Here is a 23,132-nt window from a genome sequence, read left to right as displayed (position 1 = left end):
TGCTCAAAAAGCCTGCACAAAGTTACCCACACCTCCTCACTGACATGAAAAAAAAAGTTCCTAATCAGAGCCAGTTGTAATAAAGCAGCGTGTGGAGGGGAGGAAAAAAAGAAGTAGAATATTATAATTGATTATTTAGTGCAAAAAAAAAGGAGGAAAATTATCACAGGTGGTGATGGCAGATGCGACAGCCCAGGAAACTTGGCAAAATATGGATTATATTTGATTACTGATATGGATACTTCTATGGTGAGGGTCCAACTTCTTCTAAACCCATCCAACAGCAAGGAGAGACAGATTACAACATAAAATTGGAGTTACAAAATTTTCTCCCTTTCTTTTTTAAATACCCAAATCAGTGCAATCAATACCAGCTGCTGTGAGATATTAACTGCCCCCGAGCAAGGCAATAAAATCCCTTCCCTAAAACAATGGCAGCACTTAAATGTTTAAAAACTGCTCATCATTGTCAGGTCTCAGAATGGATGTGTGACCACAGGAAAGGCTCCACCATGCAGAATTTACCATGCAGTGAATTAAATTATATTATTATAGTTAATTAGTGATGCTGATTGATATTTATTTTTTTAATTATAATTTCCTGTTCTGCAATATTTTAAGAATTTTGGCTGGTGGAGTTTGAGGGAGATGCTGGTGAGAAACCTCACCTGGGGACAGAGATTTCATCCTGATGGTTCAGGAATCTTCCACTATGTCCCATCCCTGGCAGTGCCCAAGGCCAGGTTGGACACTGGGGCTTGGAGCATCCCTGGGACAGTGGGAGGTGTCCCTGCCATGGCAGGGGTGGCACTGGATGAGTTTAAGATCCCTTCCCACCCAAAATATTCCAGGATTCTTTGGTCCTCTGCACCTTTGATGAAATCCTTGTCCATTGTGTTGCACATTTAAGGGGAACACCCCTATAAACATAAACTAAGACTGCTGTTTAATCTTTCATGTGGTGTTTTATAAGAGAAAACAATGACAAAAATTTCTTTCAGTGACAAACCTTTTCAAGGCCGGTTTATCCAGTAAAGTTAGTTTATCCTACACTTTTCATACACTAGAAAGTGAAGAGCAAAGGGTTTATGTCTGGAAAACACACATCACCAGTGCATACATTATGTTTTTAGGAAGTTTTCCTGATCTGCAGACAGGGGGAAGTCTGGGAAGAACAAGAGCATCCTGCAAGCAGTGAAGGGGACCTGAGCAAGGGCTGCAGGACAGGCAGGTGCTGAGCTCTGAAGAGAAATTACTCCAAGACCCCCAGGTTGTGCTCACCCACTTCATCTGTCTTTGCCTCTGTTCAGAGCAAACAAATTGTTCTTCACAGAGCTCCAGCTTCACCCCTAACCTCCTGAAGGATCACAGAAGAAATATGCCACTGGTGCCCAGCAGAACTCCCAGAGGTTTATCTGTAGGAGGTTCAGCATTTTATTTTACCTCTCTGAAATATAGACCAAATATGAGCCCTCGCCTCATACAAATCTTCTACAAATCTCCCTTTGTTCCGAGCCTTTAGGAAAAAAAAAAACCCCGAAAATTTAATACAATAAATCTCCAGGGAGAAAGGGGAGGTGGAATGGCCCAAAACCAACAGAGAAAGGTAATTCCAGGCCACAATTCCAGAGCTGTGGCCATCCACAAAGAGCTGCCCACTCTTGGAGAAGGAGCAGACGGGGTGGGCTAATCAGCCTCACCCTATAAAATAAATAAAATAAACCCCACATTGACCTGGACATGAGACAACCTCCATCTCCCATCACAAAGAATAGAAATAAACTGCAATAATATTTCTATTTAAAAAAAACTGTGAAAGCCCTTGAGCCATCCCTCCCCTTGTGAGCAATCGGGATGTTTTTCTCTTTCATGCTCTGCTTTTCTTTTCTGTGCCATGAATTTGCATTTTCTCGCCTGCCTAATTCCAGCTACATTTTTTTGTTGTTGTTGTTATTTTAATATAAAATCTCTGTGGTTGGTGGAGGAGGCAGAAGGAGGAGATGCACTTCAACTCCTCACGTGTTTTCAGCATCCTTGTGGTGGAATTGGCCCCTCAGAGAATCAACTTCTGACCTGCTCTAGGTTCCTCTTCACAGAGATACATTAAAAAGCCAAAATTCCTCGTTTTACAGCATCTCCTTTAACCCAAATTTTATTTAATTTTCTTGTTTGCCAACAATCGGCCTCACTTCCACCCACACCCAGTAGGGAAACCCCTCCTTCATTTTTGCACCAACTTCCATTCAATTAAGCCATAAAATGTACTTTTAAACCCCAGAATTTTTGGACATTTCCTTTTTCAGACAGAGTTTAAATTCCTACAGCAGAGGGACACTGGAGAAGCTTGTCCCCATCCTCACCTACATTCCATGAAAAAAACCAACCAAACAAACAAACAAAAAAACACACACACACAAAAAGAAGAAAAAAGAAGAAAAAAAGAAAAAAAAAAGAAAAACACCCACCAAAATTGTGTTTTTTCCCAAACTGAGAGCAATGCAGGTGGAGGGAAAGGTACCTCCTGCAAGTCAGTAATTATCCCTTAATCCTCAGGCATCCTTTATCCAAGAAAATTGATGTAATGGATGTGAAGGATTCACATGAGACAAATTTACAGAAAAACCAAATCCAAATGAGGGCTACAATTGTGCATTTCCCATTATTTCCCCTTTATTCACGTCTGAAAACCCTGCCCAAAAATCAGCTGTGGATGTTTAACAAACCCCCAGTTCTCCCCTTGCTTTGTGGCATCCATCTCATTCCTGCCAATATCCCACTTGCAACTCCATCTGATCTGGGCACAGCCATTCATTCCCCTGAAAAAAACATTTTTGGGATGTGAAAACAGACTGTGATTTTTAAGCAATTTGCTATTCAGTGTTTTCCTAGCATTAAATGGAGTTCTTGTACATAGGAACAGTCACTGTTCCACCATTCACTGATAAATGACATTGCATTAACAGTAATCAAATCAGGGCTTCAGCTGGTACCAAATTGTGGATTAAATGCCAGTTCTGGACTTTCACTGGGCAGTGGCTGAGCAAAGGAAAGGCAGAAATAAAGAGAAAATAAAGAGGAAAAAGGATTTCTATGGATGGGGCTTGGAGCAACCTGGTCTGCAGGAGGTGTCCCTGCCCATGGGATGAGGTTGGCTTTAAGGTCTCTTCCCTCCCAAACTTTCACCATTCTAAAATGAGCCCAACCTGCCACCACTCCCTGGTTTTGTCAGCTTTGCTTTCCCAAATATGAGATTTTCAGCATCCCCACGCCCCATCCAGAGGTTGTAACAACTCCTGGAGAAATCCAGGTAATAAGATGGTTTTTTAAAAACTCTTCTGCTCCCTGTTACACCTTTGATGCTGGAGGAGGGAAAAAAAGGGAAATTGAGAGAAAAATCCCTTTTTTTGCATCATAATACAAACAAAGGATTTTCTGGCTCTGCCAGAGAGTTTAGGGAAAGGATTTTCTTGTCACTGCCCCGTAACTCCAGCTGGCTGCTCCCCTGATTTTGGGATATCTTTAGCAAGCCTTTGCACGGATTAACTTCCATAACACACATCAACCTGGATGGTGCCACTTTCCAGGACAAATCCTGGTCTGCTCTGTCACATAACCACTTCAGCTGATTCTTTTCCTTTCATTGAGGAACTGAAATTCCCCAGAGCTGGGGCCATCAGCAAATCACTGCCAGGAAGCTTCCAAAAGTGTTTTTAATCCTTAGAACAAGGCTCAAAATAACACAAAAATTAATTGTAGCCTTCCCATGCAAGAAATAAGGAAGCTGTGTGTGCTTTCCTGTATCCACAAAGCAGGAAATTCTTGGATTGCACTGCCCTGCTGCCTTTCCTTCCCAGGGCAGGGTCTGTTCCCTTCCACCAAAGCCACCAGCTGGGAACAAGGAGCAATTTCTATCCTATTCCCAACCTGTCAGTCTCCAAAGCTTCCCAATGTCATATCTGTACCAATTGCAGGAGGTAGAGACAGAGACTGAATTTGGGAGGTGTTTTCAAAAATACAAGGCAAGATTTTCATTATAAAGTGCCCAAAATGAAGTCTTCCACCAGATAAATTTTGGTAAATTTCATTTTTCTTTTTAATGTATCCAAGAGCTTCAAAAATGGCGTTTTTCCCACTTAGAAAGGAGGGGAAACAGGTAAATAAAAAGCTTAAAAAGCACAAAACAAAAATCAGTGGAGTTTTTGATTGTTCTCCTTTAATTTCTAAGCCAGTGCGGTTGTGCTTGCACCCACCAGCTCTGAGCTGGGCTCAGGAAGATTCCATGTAGGGAGCAGTTATCCCTCAAAAGGTCCCCTGCTGATGGCTGCAAGCACAACTGAGGAAAATAAACTGGCAACAAAGATATTTGCAAATATTTTAATAGATGCCAATTTTCCTGATGTTACAGAGAGTGTGGCTGGGGCTGGAGATTTTCTTCAAGCCTCAGCTTTCACAGGCAGTGATTAAATGAGAATCAGAGCCTTCCTTCAGATAAGCAAGAAAATCACAAGTCCCCAAAGTTGCAAAAATTCTTGCAAATGTGTTCCAGTGACAACAGAGACTCTGAAATAAAAGGCCAATCTTAAAAAAAATAAATAAACAAACAATTTTTTGTTATTAAGTAAAATCTATTTTTTTTAGAAGTTATTGTTGGCAGCTTTTCCACTTCATTCTTTTAAAAGAATTTTTGGGTTTTCTTGCAGCCTGCACGTATGAACATTCAAAAAAAATTAATAATTATCCGGCCAGAGAGAGTTTCTCAGTGAAGAAGCTTTTCCACAAGAACCAGAAATAAGGGATTTACATCCCTGGGTTTCTTCTTCTGTATACAAGGTTTGTCTTGGGGCTTCCACTGTCAGTGGGGAGATGGATTTCTCCAGAGGGAGAACCATGGCAGCATTGGAAGGAGAAAACTCTGCTTAAAGCTGCTCCTTTCCTTCTCCCTGCTGAGTACAGGAGAAGCTGAAATCCCATCCCCAATTCCCAGTTTTCCAAATCTCAGCTGCAGGAACCCTGCCTCAGCATCAGCTGGCACAAAACACAAGGCTCAAATTGTCCAATCTGGGACGGAAAAGTCACATTTTAAATAATCAAAGGTCATAAACAGTGACCACCAAACTGGGATGGAGATGCACAATTAAACTGAAATCATCAATAGGGAGAAAAATCCCCTAAATTCATTCTTCAAGTGATTTCCTTGTACACAGCACTGTGCATAGCTGGGACAACTCCTGTGACAAATATAAATGTCTTCCCCTTTTTTTTTCCCCTATAATCTCATCTTTATCAGCTCAAAAAGTCCAAAGATGATAGGAATTTTCAAGACCCTGGTGACAGGAGTGCTCGGAGCGAGCTCTGCCAGCCCATCCCTGGCACAGGGGTGGGATTGCTGTGGGAATGTCGGGGGAGATGCCTGGAAGTCATCGCTCCTGGCTCACCTCCAGTCAGCCACTAAAGAACCAGTCCCAGTAAAGTTCACGCCATGAGCACCGAGATGTGAAGTGCAGGGGAAAAGCAGGGGAAATGTTACATCTGCAGGGAAGGAGTTTAATAAATGTTTAAGGAAATGGCTGCTCTCAAGACCCTGCTCTTCCCCATAAAATTAAGATATCGCTCAGATTGTGCCGTGGAGTTTGTTTTCTCTCAAACTCAGTTGTCTCAATGAATTTGTGGGGTCCTGGGTGATCCTCCCGTGTTTACCCACCCTTGAATCCTTTCCAAATCTTTCCCTGCTCCTCGGCAGCCAACACAGAAAACATCTTTAGAAGTGTCTTTATTTCCAACTCGATTTACGCTGACGACCCCATGCAAAATGCAAATGGAAGAGTCTTTCTGGAGACAGCTTTTGCAGCTTTTACCCCTTCCAGATGCATTTGTGTTGGGCTCCTCATTGTTAGGCAGAGCAGGGCATTTATGGGGAAAAAGCACATTTATGCTAAAAGCACAATCTGAACCCCTGAGAGCACATTGGGACGAGCTGTGTGTCCCCAAGAAGCCACATTGCTGTCACACAGAGCCACAGCCAGGGTTGTGCCATCCAACCACTCATTTGTTAATTGTTCAGCCAGAGAGGGGCTTAGGAACAGCAGAATTCATCTAAAATTGCTAAAATCCTCATCCAAACCAGGCTGGACAGGGCTTGGATGGGATGGTGGAAGGTGTCCCTGCCCATGGCAGGGGTTGGAATGTGATGAGTTTTGAAGTCCCTTCCAACCCAAACCAGTCCAGGACTCCTTAATTCACAACAAGGACATTGAGGAGCTGGAAAATTCCTGAGGAGCTGGGAAGGGGCTGAGCCTGGAGCAAAGGAGGCTCAGGGGCCCTTGTGGCTCTGCACAGCTCCTGCCAGGAGGGGACAGCCGGGGGGTCGGGCTGTGCTCCAGGAACAGGGACAGGAGCAGAGGGAACGGCCTCAGGCTGGGCCAGGGCAGCTCAGGGTGGATATTGGGGAAAATTCCTCCATGGAAAGGTTTGTCCAGGCCTGGCACAGCTGCCCAGGGCAGTGCTGGAGTCTTCATCCTTGGAGTGGTTTAAAATCTTTGTGGATGTGGCACTTGGGGACACGGGGCAGTGCTGGCCTTGGCAGTGCTGGGAATGGTTGGATGAAATTAGAGAGAGCTTTTCCAGCCTCAGTGATTCTGGGGTTCTGTCTTCTAAATCAAGGAGTGACACTATGCCAAGCTGTGAAAGTGAGACAGATTTAATTTCTGAATTCACTAAACCAGTACAAATCAGAAAATCTCAATCAGCAGATTCTGCCTAACAGGTACAAGCAGTGCATTCAACAGAACTGTGTCTGAACTACACATCCCTGCACCAAATCCTTGTCCTCCCTGATTCTATGGATACATCTTTGAAGCTTTAGGACTTCATGACCTCCCCAATCAGTAAAAGTTGCTTGCAACACCTTTACCTCATGTGCAAAAACAAAGCAATACTTGGAGAAGTTGTATCTGATACACACAACACAAAACTGCCAGCAGCCCAGGAATGTGCAATCAGCAATTAGGACTATTTAATACTCCCAGATAGAAAGGGGGGGGAAAAACCACACACGGAAAAGTGAGATTTATCAGGCAGTTAATTGCCAAGCATTTTAATTTAAGAGTTAGGAAAATGTAATTCTAATTATTACCGAATTATGCAGTCATACATTTTTATACTCATGTAATATAGGACCCTCGGAATGACATGACACATTTTAATTAAAACACAATTACTTATTGACGATTAGATCTGTTCAAACAGTGCCTCCCTTCCAGCACCTTTCCCTGTGTTTTTCACCAATGAATGGCACAACAGAAATAGAAGAGCTCAGATGTGATGTAACAATTTTTTTGAGAGGTGTTAATTCCTTTTCTTTATAAGTTTATTTTTTGAAGCTGTCTCTCTGTATCTCTGGAATGACATAAAAAGCTATAAATAATATAGATTTCTCCTTTAGTTATGGTATAATTTGTGACTTTGTTTCTCCCTTCGCCAAAAAAAATTCACCAAGTCTTTGATTTGTTCATCACACTGAGCACATGAACCATCATAAACTTCAATTATTCTTTCCCAAGTTAAATTTTCTGTTCACCAGCAGCTCCTAAAACAAGCCAAGCTTTAGCAGGGGGAAGTTTTGAACCAAAACAAAAGAGCCAGGTGGGTTCTAGAAAGACATTTCTCCCCAGGAGCACACACAAACCACACCTTGGTCATCTTTCTTAGTGAAGTTTTCCCTCTTTCCAGCCAAAAACCTATTTTAGATTTTCTTCATGAGCACATAAACCTTCAGATTTACCAGCAAAACTACCTGAAACAAATTTTTGAATATCTCCAAACCAACATAACTTGCTTTTTAGCTATAAGCAGGGAAAAAAAGGAGACATCAGAATTTTTACTGATTTTTTTTTCTCACTTAGTGTGTCATAGAGCAATTATAATAGCTTCAAAACAGAAGAATAAATAAAAACCTTACAGCAAATTGACTCAAAATCCAACACACACATGCAGGAGACCACTCTGATTCCCAAGCAAGTAAAAATTTAACCTTAGTCGTATCCTATTTTGTATAGCCACAACCCAAATGTTAATTTTTTTGGTAGAAATCTCATATTCTTTCCCACTGAAATTCTGTTTTAGTTGTCAGCCAATGAAAAGAGCAAGAGAAGCAGCAAATATTTCCTTCCTTACCTCTGGCATTGAGGATTCTTTCTCCCTGACAACAACAGCTCTTCACACCCCATACTTGGGGGTGTTTTTCCACTAGTCAAGAGCTTGTTGTCACTAATTAAGGCAGATTCTACTTCACACTCCTAATCAGTTAAGGTAATGAGAAGGTTCTACCCCTCTGCTTAAAGTGCTGTGCACCTCGGCCTGGCATGTTAAGTATGTTACCAGTTTTCCCACCAAGTCATCCGCAGGAATTTCTGGTCTGTGTAATAAAACTCCAAAGAAAATCCACCCGAGGTTAAATGTATTTAATTATTAATTTATGCTTTGGAAGCTCACACTGAAATTTTTTAAAAAAATTGAAAAATCCCACGCTTTACTATTTTTTGCAAAATGAGGTTTTTTGTTTTGTTTTGGGTTTGGTGGTGTTTTTTTTGGTTGTTTTTTGTTGTTGTTGTTGTTGTTGTTGTTGTTGTTGTTTTTGGTTTTTGGGGGTTTTTTTACACATATTTCTCTTTTACCTGGTCATTTACCAGATGTTTTCGTGTCCAATCCCTGGAAAACCACCCAATAAAACCCTCCCACCTCCTCTGTTCCTTCAGGAGTGGGAGTGATTTAACCTTCATCATAAATTCAAGGTTTAGTCTGCAGGGAAAACATTTATGGAACCACAGAGCTATTCTGGGCTAAACGACAGAACTAAACTTCCCAGTGACTCAGAGTCTCAGCCAAACTTGTCCTAATTACGGAAGAGATAATTGTAATTTCTTGGGAGATGACAGCTGTGCACCTTTCTGCCGCGGCTGCAAATAATCCTGCTCCTGCTCTTCCAGAGAAAACTTGGGAAGCCACAAAACAGGAGTGCAAGGGGAACATCCTGGAGGAGTTTTGCTCCAGGATGATCACGAGTCCATCGTGACAGGGAGCACAACGCCCTGGAAGTCTCCCAAGGCAGCAAGGAGAAAGGGAGCAGTTTTCCAGGGGGATTTTGGCAAGAGGGAGGATGATATAAACCTGGCAGGAGATGTTGGCTCCCTGCAGGGCAGGGAGGTCCTGCAGAGAGACCTCAACAAATCAGAGGGATGAAAAATCACCGACCAGGTGAAGTTCAAAAAGGAAAAGTGCTGGATTCTGCACCCAGCGGGGACACGCCTGGATTTATGGATGGACTGGGAATGAGGGGCTGGAAAGCAGTGCCAGCTAAAAGGGACCTGGGGGTCCTGGCTGAAGGAAAGCTGGATCTGAGTTCAGCAGTGCCCTGGAGCAAGAGGGTGTGGAAGATGTCTCACAGCAATTTCTGTGAGCCAGGAGAAGTTTGATACGAGGATCCATGTTCACTCCTGAAAGAATGGTCATTGACACAGGAACCAAGGAATAAAGAAGGATAAATAAGAGAAACCCCCACCTGCCCGTTCCGATGAGCACTTTGTCTTTCCTGACCAATAAGTAAAGCGTAAATTTTTGTAAGAATGTATAAAAAGCATGCATGCCAGAATAAAACCAGTTTGAAGCCTTCTGAAAATGGTGTGTGTGACTGTCTCAATTACAACAAGAGGGGACCTCCCTGTCCTGTGGCACCAGGCCCAGCAGCACGGGGGAACAGAAGGGATTGTCCTGCTCTGCTCTGGACTGGGGCAGCCTCACCTCGAGTTCTGAGGTAGTTTTGGGTGCTATAATGTAAAAAAGACATTAAACTGTTGGAGAGTGTCCAAAGGAGCCAGGAGGATGGGGAAGGGCCTTGAGGAGAAGCCGTGTGAGGAGCAGCTGAGGGCACCTGGAATGTTCAGCTGGAGGAGAGGAGGCTGAGGGCAGAGCTCGGTGCAGTTACAATTTCTCCTGAGGGGAAGACATGGATCTCTGCTCTCTGGTGATCCAAGGGAACAGCTGGAGCTGTGTCAGGGGGGGTTAGGTTGGATATCAGGAAAGGTTCATCCCCAGAGGGTGCTGGCACTGCCCAGGCTCCCCAGGGAACGGGCACGGCCCCAAGGCTCCAGAAGAATTTGGACAGCACTGCCAGGGATGCCCAGGGTGGATTTTGGGGGGTCTCTGCAGGGCCAGGAGCTGCTCTGACAATCCCTGTGGGTCCCTTCATACTCAGGGTATTTTGTGATTCCTTGATCTTCAGGCTGGTGCCAAGGACTAGGACACAATGAGATGTCACAATGCAGCAAGTGCCACCAGCTCCCTGCAGCATCTCCTGGCTGGGATCCTTAGGATCATCACCTGGACCTGGGGTGGGACATTCTCTGCCCATACGTGTGAATTTTAAACTTCTCTCACTAATCCTATACCCAGAGGGTAAGCACATGGAATTTAGGGCAAGGGGAAAAAATAATGAAAACGTGGAGAAGGGGAAGAGAGGGAAGCTTATGGAATATATTCATTTTTGAGATTCACAAAGGGGCAGTGAGAGCTGTACCCTGGCTGATTTCAGCAGTGCAGTAATGCTTTATCGAGGTGGTTTTGCATTCTCCATGTGCAGAGAGCACCGAGGGATGATGTGTTTGCAGGGATTGCATTTCTTAAAGGAAGACAAAACCAATCAGCGATTAATATATAAAAGCCTGACACTTGATATAGGGATAAAAAAGAAATTACAGCTCCCACTATGTAAAACCTGTGGGGAAGCTCTTCAGTCTTCCCAGCATGAACAGGCTGGTGTTGAATATTCTCTAAAATCTGGTTATACATGTTTATTTCCAGCTCCTCTGAAAATGATGATGCAGGACATGCTCTTTCCCTGGTTTCTTTAATTTAAGTGTTTCTTCAGTCACTGATGCAGAATTTTCCCCCTTTATTTAAAGAGCTGAAGGGCTTGGTTGTGATCTGCAAGATTCCCCTGTATGAATTCCAGCTCTCAGCCATTTTCAGGAGGAAAGCCTTCTATCAGGATATTTCCTAGTTTTCAGGCAATGAATCCAGTGCACCTGGAAAGAAATGGTCACACAAACATCCTTGAAGAGCTATGCCTGGTGGGAACATGTGCTAACTGGAAATTTGATTTTAATTGATTTAGATTTCACGTGTGAGAGATGGAAAAATGATCTCAAAAATGAAATGAAAATATTGAAAATGAAATTAAAAATGGACTTTTGAATGTCTGAGGAGGAAACCAGTTGGAATAATTGGGATTTGACACACAGTTTTCTGGAAGGGATGTGATGTCATATTTTGTCTCCATTACACCATAGCCTGCAAGGAGAGGGTCACCAGCACCAGTTGTTGCCAATACCCCACTGGAATTGGCTCCAAACCTCAGGAATTTTCACCTAAACCATATGGATTCAATATTCAATACAGGAGCGGAGAGGTGAGAAAGCAGAGATGATTATAATAGCTATTTTTAAAAAAAAAATTCAAAAGCCAAGTGTACTAATTACTGACGAGGTTTGATTGAAAATGAGAAATATGTCCAAATAATCCCCCATCCCACCTCTCCATGGGATGGGGAATGGGAACACCATTCTGAGTTGATGGATAACTCTTGGGAATGTTTCACCTGAGGGCTTGGAGCAGCCTGGTCTGGTAGAAGATGCCCCTGCTCATGGCTGGGGAGTTGGAACCAGATGGTCCTTGAGGTCCCTTCCAAAAATCATCAATTTTCAGGTTTTCCACTCTGCAGCCATGGATTCCAGTGAAATCCTTCCTGTGGTTAAAAATTGGTCTCTAAGCAACAAGCACTGAAATGTTTCCAAATCTTTTTTGCTTGACCCAGGATTTGTGCTGAGTTAGATGAGTAAACACTGGCATGACGTGACATTCCTGTTATTTATGTTCCATCCAAATAAGTGGAAGATAACCTAGGCAAATTTCCATTATCTAATTATAAAAACCTCCTCATATTCCCATGAAACTAATTTTAATTTGATGAAAAACAGACAACTTGGAAATGGATTTCCTACGATTCGAGCGATAAGATTCTTTCTCAGTGTGTTCTCAATTTACCAAAGACTCCAAAATTGGAGATCTCTATTAATAAACATTGCTGCTTGCTCATGCAGTGACTTTGTGTTATTACACGCACACAAAAATAAAAATAAAAGGAAAAGGCTCCTCTGCTGCATTCCAGGGAAGGAGGAAGGAACCACACTGTGCTTTATTTCCAAGAGGGAGCTGCAGCAGGTGAAGCTCCTGCTTTGTTCAAAGCCGTTCTCACCCTGTGATGGTCACAGGTGTTTAAAATGTCTGCCAGAATTCCACAAAAAATTGCCTTTGGAGAGCAGACCCCTCAGCAGAGGGATTGGAACTGGATGATCTTAATGTCTCTTCAACCCAAACCAATCTGTGGTTCTGTGAATTACAGGAAGTTCCTTATAACCACACCATGCAGGGAATTACCTGCAGCAGAAACAAACTGTGTTTTGATAATTATTCTTTCTTAAAAGTCACAATCTCCTTTTCCTTACTCCTGGAAATTCCATAGTGGAATTCATTGCATGCGTACAAGTTAGTGGCACCTCTCCTGAAACTTGTGACATTGTCCAATGTCTAAAACGTCCAGAAGAAAGGAGCAGCAGCAAAAAGCTCCATTTTTGCTGCAGTCTGGACCCAGGTTTGACCACTTTTCCTGAAAGCTAAGCCACAAAACCCCCTGATTTCCTGCAAAATCTAAGAGGAAGATCAATTTAACTAATGATGTGGGGGTTCTGTGTCCCCGTGGACTTCACACATATTATTTATAGAATGCATTAATATTTCATTTTTCCCATCCCTAAACAGTCTTTGAGGGCAAGCAAAAAAAGGAGATAGCTGGAGACAGGTAACATTTTAATTGAAATTAATGGGATTGGTTTGATTTCACCTCTGAGGATATAAAAATCATTCATTTTTTTGTCATGAAAAGGATCTTTATGTCTCACCAGTGCCCTGACAAGCACGACAAGCTGTAGATCACGCTGAGAATCCACCTCCCACCTCTCACTAACCTGGGCCATGTAGACCATCACCCTCCAGTGAGAAACCAGCGAGGAAAAAATGCAGAGATCATGAAAAGTTAGACCTAAAACTCCACTTTTCCTTGGTTTCTTTACTCCAGCACAAGGAAAAGCCATCCCTGGAATGGGTTGGTGCCCAGGCAGCTGCGCTGCCATTTTTCCATCAGCAGCTGTAACCCCTGCCCAGGAGCAGGCAGGGTGAGGAGCATTTTCTGCTCCCTCTGTGCTGGACCTGGGCTGCTGAATGTGCCAAACCCATGTGCTGAGCAATTTTTGTTCTCAAAGGCTTCTGTGGAGTGGCCTTGGAGCCTTTACAGGAGCTTTGCCGAACGGCTGAGGCAATGAAGCAGCACCAAAATTGGCAGTGCCAGCCAGAGGCAGGAGGAGTCAGCTCCCTGCAGCCCTTCAGCTCTCCTCTACATAGTTCTGTGCTGCCAGAGTGGGTGCAGGAGCCTTGTGGCTGTAATTCATAGGATTAGTGTTTGTTTTTCCTATAACGGGGTAGAATGAGGTTGTGTTTTCTGGAGCACCTGAGCTGCTCAGGAGGACAAAGCGCCAAGATTTGGGCTTTGAGCTTCTCTCTGTGCTTGAAAAGCTGAGTCAATGGAGCTCATGCTCCTAAGTCACCTAAACCCCTTTAATAAATCACATTAAATCCAAATAAACTTAAAATGGAACAGAAACAGATCACCACCCCAACCCCACGTTGTCTCTCATCTCAGCCCCAATTTTCCTCCAAGCACCTTCCTTCCCACTGTCCATTATGGAATAATTTTCCTTTGTTTTCATTAAAATCTCTTTTATAAAACTTTTTACTGTACATTTTCCAATGACTATCACAGTCCCAAAGGCCATTTGCACCTACATTAATTCAGTCCCAATGCAGAGGAAGGTCTTGAAATTTTTTCTCTTCTGCTGTAATTCGCAAATTTTAAATGGGAAAATGAAACACAACTCACAGGCAAAAGTGAGGAGTGAGTAAAATCCCACAGAAGCTGAAAGAGAGTAAATGGATGAGTAAAATAATGCATTTAATCATTAGAAATTGTAAGGAGGGCTCAAAATTTACCTAAAATTTCTCTTTTTTGCCAGCAAACTACACTGAAGATAAAAAGAAATCCTATAGGATTTTGTGTTCAATTTTTAATTTTGGGGGTGGAAATACACATAAAACACCTCAGGAATTCTCTGTGAATATCAGGATTTCCTTCCTTCAGTTATCCTAACCTGGTTTATCAGAGTTGGGATCCAGAGTACACAGCACAGCTACTGAAATACCCCAGACCCCAGAAAACATGGAAAAATCTTACAAAACCCCCTCAGCAGATGGTTTTGGGGTTTTATTTTTGCCTTTTTTTTTTTTTTTGCCTTTTTTTTTTTTAATTTCAAGCCACAGATCAGGTTAGTCTAATTCCTTTCAAGGAATTAATAGATAATAATAACAACTGCTTCTTCCGAGGAAAAGTGACCTAAATTCCAGGTAAGGAAATATTCCTCCCAAAGAGGAATTTCACTGGCATGAAGTGCTCTGCTAATAGCTACACTTGTATTATTTTTCATCTGGGTGCCCCAAGGATCTTCCTCCCCTATCCCTATGCCCAGTGCAGGGCCACCCTTTGTTACAACATTAAAATCTACTTAATATTTTTTTATCATTTCACATCACAGCCCCGGTAATTGCACCCTCAGGAGCAAGGCTTCTTCCTGCGTCTGCTTTTCAATATTATTGGCATCTCCCTCATTTGGGGACCTGGAATGATCTTTTTTGCATTTTCCCCGTGAAATGACAAACACGGCTGGTTGTGGCTCAAGCACTATTTGGAGCATGACCCCCTCGGCTCCTGGTGTTATCCAAATTAGATTTTGATCTTTGTCAATTAGGCTTTGCCACTGTGGACCTGCTGTGCCATTATCAGGAGAATCCTTGTCAGGGTTGGGAAGTCAGTGAACTTTGGAAGCCTTTCTCCACCTTCCAGGGATGCACTTTTACAATTGGAGCTGTTTAAAAATATAATAATAGAATAAAAATTTCTGTCCACAGACCCTATTTCTGGCAATCTTTGAATTTTTTGTCCTTAAACCAAGAATCACTTGCAGCATGGAAAGCTCTGCCTTCCCATGGCAAAAGAAAATGCAAGCAATCTTGATTTCCACAAGCAATTTGGCTTTTCTTTTGCTCCTTTTAATGTTCCTGGCTTTGGTATCCTGCCACAGATTTGTCTGGGGGCCAGTTTTGCTTCTGGGGACATAAAAAAGTAGTGGCCAACTGAATAAAAAAGGTGAATGCCAGGAAATGTTCTCTGGGTGTCACAGCGGGGCTGGGATGCTGCTGCAGCCCAAGGGCTGTGTCAGCTGGGTTTAAACTGGGAGGTACTGGGGGAATGCTGGGCCTGGCACAGCCCCTGGCCTTGCAGCCACTCACCTCCCTACGTGCCTCCAGAGCCATCCCAAAGCCTTTCATGTGAGGAGGTTTCCTGCCAAAGAACTTCCTTTCCATTCCCTCATTTCAGCTCTGGTGCACTTGCAGGGTTTGGTGCGGAGTTGCCCAGATGGGACACGGGAGTGGGCTGAGGGGAAGGAAGAACCCTCCTGGCATGAAGAAATAGTGCTGCATACCAGGATTTTCCAGCAGGATAGGATAGTCCATAGGTTTTAAGGCCAAGAATGATCATCAGGACTGACCCTGTGAGCACCAAAAATTATAAAGTTTTGCTGACTCAGTACCTGTTTGAATTACTGCAGCTATCAAAAATTAGTTATGAGTGAAATCTTCCCAGGATTTCATCCTTTTAAAAAGTCTTTTATTAGCCAAGGGATGGAGGGACAGGACACAGGGGAATGGCTTCCTGCCAGAGGTAGGTCTCGATGGGATATTGGGAATTAGGAACTGTTCCCTGGCAGGGAGGGCAGCCCTGGCACAGGGTGCCCAGAGCAGCTGGGGCTGCCCCAGGATCCCTGGCAGTGCCCAAGGCCAGGCTGGACACTGGGGCTGGGAGCACCTGGGACAGGGGAAGGTGTCCCTGCCATGGCAGGGGTGGCACTGGATGAGCTTTAAAATCCCTTCTAACCCAAAGCATTCTATGATTCCATCATCTCTTGTGTCTTGCAGTGCAGAGAGATGCAGGGCATTTAAAGGCTGCTCCGGTTTCCCTGAGGGCAGCAATTCCCTCCCCTTCACCCCAGCCTCTGGTGCAGACCCAGAGCTTGTTCTAACTCAGAGGCTTCCAACCCAACCCATTCCAGGATTCTGGGATAACTCTAAGGGCCCTCCAGCACTTGCATTTCCAAGATCCAGGGGATGCACTTTTTGGCATTTTTCCCTCTGCAGCAATTTGGGGGTTAACCCAACATCAGCATTTTTCTTTCCCCACTACCAATTACTTCTTCCAAGCTGGATCCAAACCTTCCCCCGTGTTTTGTTGTTGAGTACATGAAGGAGGAGCAGAGCAGACGAACCACAGGGTGACTTCCTTGGGAATGCTGCTGGAATTCAGGAATGGCAAAACGAGCCCTCCAGACGTGGCTGGGTTTGGTCCCTCGCTGCCCCGTTAGCAGACAGCTCCTCTGACCAGAATACACAAAATTTGAGGACAGGAGAGTTTCTAATACCTGTCAGCAGGGAGCTAAATGTGGGAAGAGCACTGGGAGCCAGCCATCCACAGAACACTCACACCCAGGGAGGCTTGGGATAAACAAGCAGATGAAACAACTGCTTGGGAAAAGGGTTTCCACAAACTGCCTTGGATGGACAGGATCGATTTTAACACAACTGGGAGGATGCAGGGATGGTTTGCAATGGTTTGGGGCATTATCACCCCTTGTCACTCACTGAATTTTTTCAATTAAGCCAATTTAGCCTCAATTTTTTTCTATTTCTACTTCTATTTTTCAATTTTTTTTTCTATTTCTATTATATTCTATTTCATTTCTGTTTTCATCAAACAAATCTTGTTAATTTTTCTGTAGGTACATATTTTTTTTACTGGTTATTTTTGATAATAAAACCAAATAATGCATTCTGAAAGATCTTCTGAAAGATACAGATTTGGTATTACTCAAAACCATGCAAAAAGCAAAATAAGGCCAAATTTTGAAGAAACCTGGGTTTTAATTGATGAGCACGTTTGAGTTTGATCCAGTGCAGTTTGACATTGAAAGGGTTTGGTCCAAGTCCTTAAAATACACACTGCTGATAATTTTTTACCTCTCAGCTTATTCAGCATGTTCAAGAACATGAACTAAGCTCTCTTGACTACAAATTAGCTCGATAGAAAAAGCCAGGACTAGATTTTTAGGATATTTTATTGTATAGCCTGCCTAAGACGTGAGGCACAGATTGTAAAGTTCATATATCATTTTGCAGGATTTATTTATTCTTTCTTGCCAGCTCAGCTCCAAAGCCCAGAGGTCAAATCCTGCAACTCTTGACATCCATACTTTTGCCACTGACTTCACTGATGGCACCATTTCAGGCATGAAGACAAAGTTCTTGGTTGACGGTTTTTTTTCCTTGTCATTTTAAAACCCTTTCAAAAAATCTCTATTCAAATTATAATGAGGATTTATAAAAATGGCTCTCCCAACTCAAACCCCAACTATCTAAAAATGCATTGAAGAAAATGAATGGAAAAATATCCAGGCTTGGCTTTGTCATGTCATGCTCAGGGCTTACAGCATGGTTTGGAACTACCATGAGCAAACTTTTGCAACAACTGCTGCACTTTATATTCTTGAGTGTTTTTAGCTGCTCTTGACGGGGTGAGATATCCAGAGTCATGGATATGAACAGTCCTGCTGGAAGATTATCTACTAGAAATTTGGATCTTGCCTTCCCAGCTCGCTCCAGCCCACACCAGCAATGGAACAGGATGTCCACACAAACCTTTTGTGCTGCTTAAATCTTCTTTATGCCTTGCTTGACTCTTGGAAGTGACCACTGGACAGGGTAATTCCCACTCAAGATCCCAGCATTTAGGGGGTGAATTTCCAGATATAACCATGGACTGAGGAGAATAATAAATGTAAAGCTGATTTTCTCACACACCTGCAAATGCTTGTGTGGTTAAGTCCAAAAAAACAAAGCCAGGTCAACTTCTTAAAATCCAAGTGGAACTAATTAATGTGGAGGCCAAGACTTCTGCCTTTCTGAAGATACATTTGATTAATTTATATTAATAAATTTAATTAATGACTTTGAAGTTATCAATTTAGGAAAGGCAAAGTATTATAAATTTACTTAAATCTTTGGTATTATTAATATATTCCCTCATTACACAGAGCTTATGCACACACATACAATCACATCCATATTTATATGTTTTTATAGACATTATAAATATATATTTGTGTGCCTATAAAAGCATATTCAGACATTTATTAATTTAGGACCACACAAAAACACAGACTAAAGCTCCAATTCCAATGTTTTTTCCTGCATTTTGCTGATAAACAGGGCTGGATCCATTCATATCTGCTTGAACTCAACAGCAGCAAAACCAATTGAAGAAGTGCAACATCACAGCATAAAATAAAAATAAAATGACCTAATCTTATTGCCAATAACTTCAAAATATTGGATATTTATGGCAACATAATGATCTGTGCTGAGTGATCCTGATCCATTTGCCACTGACCAACGAAACCAAGATTTTGGAGTGAGGAGCTGATCCTGCAAGTGATTTGTGTGATCTACAGGAAAATCCTCCTCAGCAGATAAAAAAATGAGTGGACCTGGCTACAACTCAAATTCTGCTTAGTCTGCTCTGACAGCATAATCAAAGCTATGCTAGAAAGCAAGGAATAATATACAAATATATATATATATTTTCTCAAATGACTCTAAAAACCCACAGGAAATTTTTTTTTACTTAAATGGGAAGGAGAAAATCTATATCTCGGAGAGTGAAAAACAAATTAAAGGTTCTTGAAGGGTGTTTCTTAACATTTACCAGTGTTTTTCCCCATGGAAAAGATGAAAAATTAGCTTGAACCCTAGAGCTTTTGGTCTTTTGTAATATTTTCTTTTTTTTCCCCCCTCCACAATGAATATAGATTTTTTAATCCTGTATGCAGCAATGTCACATATTTAGATTTGAAAGCTTTCTTATTGTTATATGAGACTATTTTAAATTAAAAATGCATTTGGGACTTACCTGTGCAAGGAGGATGGGGGAGCACACAGGCATCAGCAAACACATGGATCTGAGTTATTTTTGGAGTGTGGTTTTGTAGTCCATAACAAAATAATCCTGAAATCAAGAGAAATATTCTGCTGTCAGGATTCCCATGCTAAGATAAGGATCTTTGCTGTCTGCTCCGATTTGGCTCCATCCAGGAAAACATCAGCTGCCATTAAGGAGAGTTTTGCCTTCTCCCATCTGGGTCTCATCATGTACCCTAGAAGAGGAATTAAAGCTGCAGCAGCTCTCTGGGCAGGGGGACAACCATATTTTTCTTTATCTGTATCAGCAAAATCACTTCTGAAGTGTGATATTAAGCTTAAAACAGTGAATAGGGGTTCAAATATCAGGGCTAATTTATATTTTTTACCTAAATTCATCTTTAAAACACTTAATTATTTGCTGGTAAAACAGGCATAGTGTTGTTTCCTCGCTCTCCCACCCTTTCCCTTCACTCCTTGTTCAAATGTAAAAATCCTGAGGAAGAACTTCCTCAGTCTTTATGTTGGTGAGACCTCACACATAGTTAGATACTCATTTGAAGCCTAGAAATACAAGGCAAATAACATTAATAAGATAAATCTATGAATCCCTTGATTAAAAAAAATAGACTGGTCAAAACAATTTACATTTTCAAGTTGTAATTGCTAAATTAGCTAAAAACAAACTTATTAGTGAGATAATCACTATTGCTTTTTCACACACCTGTTTCAAATCCATATTTTGATGAGAATTCGTCTTAGAGGTTTCCTTCACAGGAATATCTGTGAAAAATGAAGACCAAAAAAGGTCTGCCCCGTCCCTGGAAGTGTCCAAGGCCAGGTTGGACGCTGGGACTTGGAGCAGCCTGGGACAGTGGAAGGTGGCCCTACCCACGGCAAGGGTGGAATTAAATTGTTTTTATGGTCTCTTCCAACCCAAACCAGGATTCTGAGATGGATGCCAGGATTTGGCACTGCTCACCTTGGTCTCCAGGAGCTCATCACTGCAGTTGGAATGACAGAGGGGATAGAAACTACTTTGGGAATATTTGGCAGTGGTGAAAGAGATGCAAGATGAGACCTGGATGGAAATGAAGCAGAGCTGCTCCACTTTTTCATGCATTATTAAAACTGAGATTTTAAAAATTCAGACTTTATTTTTACCTTTAAAAAATGCAACAGATGTGCATGAAGACAAAGCTGGTGCCTGCTCTGCCTCGTGGAAGGCATTTTATGGTTGTGGGGAGCAGATTCCAGAGGAGAGCATAGCGGAACAGCCACAAGTATCCATCATGTGTTAATTGGGGCAGTGGGTACAGAGCCAATTTTTACAGCCCTGCTCCATTTTAAAAGGTTTTTACACTTACTGAATGCATTTAAACCCAGGAAATGCTGTGGGGATTGTCCCTTGAATTCTGCACACTGAAATCTCACTCGTGGGACCTACAGGGAGTGCTGATTTCATTTTGCTATTTGGCCATAGAAGGACAAGGGGCAAAACAAGGGATAAAACTGCAAAGCAGAGCTGGTGCAAACCACGAGACACTCAGCAATAAACCTTAATTTGATTGCAAAAAGCAATTTATAAGAGAGCTCTCTTGAACATCTCCGGTTCCCCTAATCAAACCTAATTGTGGATTGGTAAATTCTCCATGTGGAGCATCAGAAACGTGGTGTGTCCAAGGCCAGGTTGGATGGGGCTTGGAGAGACCTGGTCTAGTGGAAAGTTCCCTGCCTGTGACAGGTGAATTTTAAGGTCCTTCCCAACCCAAATTAAGCTAAGATCCTATTATTCTATGATTATGTGAATTCTTGAGCTGCCATGGTGAAACCTCACTCTGGCAAAACCCCACTTTAAATCCAGCTCGTGTTATGCCTCAGGACCAGAGGTCAGATCCCAAGGAAAAAAGTGATTTTGGTGAAATGCCTTGGGTAAACAAAGTGGTTGCCCTGGGAGCATCAAGAGCAGAGAATGAAATGCTGCAATTTTCAGGTTGTGATTACAGCAGAAATGACCATATCCACTTTGTTTTCCTCCTAGGAAGCATCCAATCAGCTCCAATGGGTTCCTGCATGTCTGCAGGGAGTATAGAAAGCTCCCTCTTCTGCCCAAGACCTTTCCCATGTGGATTGGCACTGCAGGGGGCAGAGAAGAGCTGCCACCACCCCATTGTCCCACAGCATCCCTGGGTACCTCCTAAAATCATAACCACAGCAGCTGGAGAGGTTTCTCCTCTGCTTTTTCACCACCAGGTATCCAAAATGATCATGTAATTCCCAGCTGAAGCCTGTTTGGGATTTTGCAGGGAAGCTGGAGATGAGGACGCAGGCAGGACCTTCTCCCCCAATGGTGCAGGATGCACTGGAGACTGCAGAGAGGAACCTGCTGGGTCTTCAGGGCTGGAGAAGGCAAGAAGCAGCAGAAAGGAGAAGGTCAAACCTTGGCATGCTCCACCCACCCCCAAGGGTCACCCAGAAGGGTGGGATTGGTGGTGGCACAAACCACCAGGAAGGAAAGAAGTGACCACAGTGAGTTATCACTGCATAATTCCAGGATAAATTCAGTTAATAAAGCTGTGGCCTAATTAAACCCCATCCTTTGCACCCTCCCCTCTTCTCAGGACAGTGTGAATAATGCAGCATTTCCACCTCTGAGAGGGGAATCCTGGAGCTTTTTCCCAGAAAATAAATTCCCACTACAGCATTTCTGTATATCTTCAAGCTGGGTCCTGCAAGACCTGCAGCTGAAATAGTCTGAGTAAGCAGAGAAGACCAAAAAACCCAGAATCAATACACAGTCAAAATTTTTTTGTCACAAGGTTACTTAATAATTATACAAAAATTCATATAATAAATATTATATTTAATAATTAAAATTGGGCCAGGTTGTCCAGGTAACTCTACCAAAAGTGTCCAGACCTGTGACAAGATTTGAATGAGCACAAATTTTTTAAAAAGTAGGGTTGAATAGACAAATAAGGAGAGTGCTATGCTATGGAAATTTCATATTGAAATTTACCTGATATAAATATTTCAGATTTATCTGAATATATATGAAATCTCATATATCTGCGAATAAGTCAGAAATGTATTCACACACACCAAAAAAATACAATTAAGATTTAGCACACAACCCTTATTTCAGGAGATTTAAAATGTAACAGCAACAAAGAACATGTTTTCCACAAGAAAAATGTGAATCAGCAGCTTGATCTGTTTCCTGTTTTCACAAGCAAAGTCCTGTCTATTATAATCTTGTTTTTCTCAGCCATAAACACAGTGTGAAAAAAAAAAGAGAAATTTATGTTGAATATGGTTATAGTTATTATTTCCCTTCTGGGGAATTATTAAGCATGTGTTAGGAGTTTAGGTATAAAATGAAATTGTTTTTTCACTACATGGATGTCTTCTGTGACTATCTGTAAAATTTCATTAAGGTGTTAGACTTGATATTGCAGATCAAAGTAATCCCAAGAGATTAAGGAGACCCTGCTAATTGACTAAGGTCATGTACTGCACTTCCCACTGGCACTTTGGCCTACATTGACAACAGAGGAGCAGCCCCATCTCCAAGGACCAGTCTATAAAAATACCATTTTCTTTATCTCTAGTCCAGTTTTCACACCGCTACAATAACAAGGGATTTCATAAATCCAGGTGGACTGATTAGAGTTTTGAGTATGTAACTTTCTGAGTAAAAAATATACATGATACTTTTGAACAATTTTGACATTTTATCTTACCCTTTAAAACTCCCGGGAACAGATTGCACGTTAGGTGTTTAAGAATAAAAAGTGTCAGCACATATAGTGAGTTCCATCATTCAAACTTGGCACTAAAGAGGATATTGAAAGCCTTGCTGCAGACCATTAAAACCAGCTAATTTA

The 23,132-nt window shown here is 42.2% G+C and overlaps 2 long non-coding RNA genes across 16 annotated transcripts in view; both read right to left on the bottom strand.

The window, feature by feature from the left end:
• LOC135305912 (uncharacterized) overlaps positions 1 to 9,771 on the bottom strand; it is a 46,826-nt gene extending 37,055 nt beyond the window's left edge. Inside the window, exon 1 of the long non-coding RNA XR_010366903.1 lies at positions 8,173 to 9,771. This is a non-coding gene — a long non-coding RNA (uncharacterized LOC135305912). The remainder of the gene's footprint in view (positions 1 to 8,172) is intronic.
• A 76-nt stretch (positions 9,772 to 9,847) lies between these two features.
• The window catches only part of LOC135306955 (uncharacterized), a 34,059-nt gene continuing 20,774 nt past the window's right edge, over positions 9,848 to 23,132 (bottom strand). For 9 of the 15 annotated variants that reach the window (XR_010367706.1, XR_010367693.1, XR_010367694.1 and 6 more), the window contains 5 exons: positions 21,440 to 21,645; positions 19,970 to 20,326; positions 19,635 to 19,809; positions 19,238 to 19,333; positions 17,066 to 18,088 (listed from right to left, as the gene is read on the bottom strand). This is a non-coding gene — a long non-coding RNA (uncharacterized LOC135306955). Of the gene's footprint in view, positions 11,079 to 11,650; positions 11,798 to 15,507; positions 15,769 to 16,488; positions 16,650 to 17,065; positions 18,089 to 19,237; positions 19,334 to 19,634; positions 19,810 to 19,969; positions 20,327 to 21,439; positions 21,646 to 23,132 lie in introns of those variants that run through there. The other 6 variants (XR_010367700.1, XR_010367695.1, XR_010367702.1 and 3 more) reach the window with 6 other exon arrangements.

This window comes from Passer domesticus, chromosome 8 (assembly GCF_036417665.1).
Source record: "Passer domesticus isolate bPasDom1 chromosome 8, bPasDom1.hap1, whole genome shotgun sequence".
NCBI lineage: Eukaryota > Metazoa > Chordata > Aves > Passeriformes > Passeridae > Passer > Passer domesticus.
Note: the sequence above shows the minus strand (reverse complement) of the source record. Positions and strands in the feature narration are given on the sequence as shown.